Consider the following 3,220-nt stretch of genomic DNA (forward strand, 5'->3'; position numbering starts at 1 on the left):
ATTGCTGGCGAGCCCCCCGGGCTGGCCGGCAGAGAAGGAGCAGAGCAACCCAGCAGAGCTGCACAGAAGCAAGTTCATGGAAGTGAAAATGGGGCGGGGGGGGCGGACAAATTGAAGGCCCCCGGTGCGGGAGGATGCTGGGGCTGGGGCCACGGTGCTGCCTGGGACAAGGAGCAGGAAGGAAGCAGGGGCAGGCGTCTTGTCCACAGGATGAGTTTGGAGGGGCAGGAGGGGCGCCCTGGGCCCGGGGGAGGCACTGGAGCGGGGGATGACAAGAGATGTACACGGGTGGGGAGGCATTGGAGCGGGGGATGACAAGAGATGTACACGGGGCAGAGGCAGCTGCATGCCGTTTGCTCGGGTCTATGCCTGCTGCCTTTGCCAGGGCCCTGCGTGCCCTCCCTGTGCTGCTCGGCAGGGTGCAGGGCCCCCAGGGCAAGAGACACGGAAGAAAATACTAGTCCAAGCAGGTGGGTAAATTATTGTAAAAGCTCCCTATCTGAAGCTGGGCTCCTAAGTGAGTGGGGTGCTTAGCATACTTGAATAATCTTCAGGCCACTTACCTGGTTACCCAAAGCCTTTACAACCTACCTTGAGGGCTCTGTGGTTTTAAAACATGTGCACCTGTGTTCCCAGATGAGCTGTTGCAACAGCTTGGAGCACCTGTCTGGTCCTCTCGTTTGCCCTCCACTTATTGTGTCACCCACCTCAAGGACGGCGTTCATGTCACCCGTGATCATCACTGGCCGGCCATTGGGCACCGCTACCGTCATGTTCTTGAGGAAGGCGTGTTTCGCTGTCCTGGTAGCTGGTGCGTACGCACTCGGGAGCTCGAAGGTCCCTTCTTCTGTTTGCAGGGGGACCTGCAGCAACCTGCCTGCGATGATCTCTCTTTCCCCACTGCCCGGTCCTCACTGTCCCCAGACCAGGACGGGCCGTGTTGCCACCTCTTCTTGCAATCCAATCCCCACAGTGTGTAGAGCCGGGCAGGGCACGCTCCTGCAGACAAAGGACGTCTGCCTGCAGTTGCCCCGGGACCATCTCAGTGGTGTCCCATTTCTCCTCCCTGAGCGTGCTGCACACATTCACTGAGGCTATCGGGACCCCCATGAGTAGACGTGTGCTGGGGGATTGCGTCTGGAGCTTTCTCATTTCCACTGATTGGGTTTAGCGGTTTCCAGGCTCATTTCCTTCCTGCCCTGTCTGTGCCCTCCATTTCCACAGCTCTTTTGGGGCACCGTTGCTTGTCCTGCCATGGACTCTGCTCGAGAGGACCTGCCTCTCTTCCTTTGGGGCATGGACCCAGGGGACCTGGTCTTCCTCGAGGGGTCTGGTATTTCCCCCTCTCCTGCCTGGACTTCCATATCAGGGCCTTCACTCCCTTCCTCCTCTTCTGGGATACTATTGAGGTGCCCTCTTGGGAGTTTTGGGTCTCCCTTCCTCTTTGCTCCTTTTCCATCCGTTCCATCTCTTCAGTCAGTTCGTCCTCCCCCATCTGTTTGCTCAGTCCCTCGATCATCTTTTCCAAAGCTGGAGCTCTCTCCATCTTGCGGCCGGGTTTGATTTGCTGGGGGCTGGTCGAACCAAGCCTCAGGGTTTGCAACAACCCACCCCACCTGGCCTCGCTCAAGGGAGTGGGGAGAAAGAAATGGTTATTTTGACTGCAGCAGGGACCAATGATCAGTGCTACGTGGGACAGCCCCCTTCTAGATCATGGTCTCTCCGCTCAGGGGACATTGGATGATCCCGTGCCACGTGTCTCTGTGCAGGTGGCTTTGGCCGCGTCCTCTCCATCCTCCACTACTGATTTCTCGTAGTCGGTCTGGACTTTGCTCAGAGCCATTTTCACGCAGCCTACCACCTCTACGTCCGTGCGGCTGCACAACAGGAGGTTCCTGGCCTTCCACCGGGAGCTCCTGATGCAGGACGCAACCTGGTCGAACCGGGGTGACGGGCACCCCTGGTGTTTGGCGAGGTGCCCGTACAGCGCCACTTCTCTGGTCAGCCGGCTGGCACCCGTCACCGCTTCACAGAGCTGCGTCACCCTTGTCCATACCTCCTTGGTGCAGGTGCACAGCCTGAGGAGGGGGTTGATCATCCCAGTGGCTCCATGGCAGTGGGCCACAGGCAGCTGGGTCAGGCAGGGGGCCATGGGCAGCAGGGAGACCAGTGCGGTGTCCAGAAGCACCAGTAACACCGCCGTCTTCACAAGTGTCATGCCACCTCCTATACCTGCATGTGCACCAGGGCTCTCTCTACCCACCCCCGGTTCCAGCACAGGACGTTCAGATCGTCCATGTAGGCCGGGACCTTGGTCTCTCGGGTGCTGCTGCCCGGGATGTGGACTCCGCAGATCCCTGGGTCCTGCCCCAGGCGCTGAGCCAAGGGCTCGATGGCGCAGATGAACAGGATCGGGGAGAGCAGGCAGCCCTGCCGGACCCCCGACTCCACCGCGATCTGGGTGCTCAGGAAACGGTTGATCTGCATTTTGCTGCTCACTTCCGTGTAGAGGGTCCTGATCCAGGCCGCGAAGGTCGGGGGGACTCCCACCCGCTCCAGCGGCTGGAACAGGAACCGGTGGGACGCTTTGTCGTAGGCCTTCTCCTTGGCCAGGTTTAGGATTGCGACGCTCTGCCTCCTCTCCCTCTCCAGCTGGAGCGCGTCTCTCAGTGTGAAAGGTGAAAGATTTGTACGCTCGGAGGAGAAACCACATCTCTGGGTGCATTGCATCCCGGGTATGCCAATGAGCCCCGAGCCCCCCCCAGGGAGCCTGTCCAGGGGATTTACCGCGCAGTGGACTAATCTGCTGTGCAGTACGATAACGCTGGGTGCGTCTACACGAGATTGCAATGGGATTAGGGAAGGGCGGTGAGTGGGTGTGCCAGGGTGCGGGTGCATTTATTGTAACATGTGCTAGGAGCGTGTATATAATTAAATATATATTTTATATACCCCTGGGTGGCTCCGGACAGAGGCTCTGGAGGCGTCAGCTCTGTTCAGTCTGCTTCCAAATCCACTCAGGGAAGAGGGCAATCCTCAGCGCTGTCATCTTTATTCTGGCAGCCCGGGGGCCACGTGGGGCTGGGCCCCCCATGGACAGAGAGCCAGAGACAACCCACACCGCGGCTCCCACCCAGCCCCACCGCACAGGCCACACGTGGAGGGAGGGAAGCAGGAGCAGCCGCCACCAGCAGAGGCCTGGGGGCGACCTAGCCACGGC

This window comes from Alligator sinensis, unplaced genomic scaffold (genome assembly GCF_000455745.1).
Source record: "Alligator sinensis unplaced genomic scaffold, ASM45574v1 scaffold94_1, whole genome shotgun sequence".
Taxonomy (NCBI): Eukaryota; Metazoa; Chordata; order Crocodylia; family Alligatoridae; genus Alligator; species Alligator sinensis.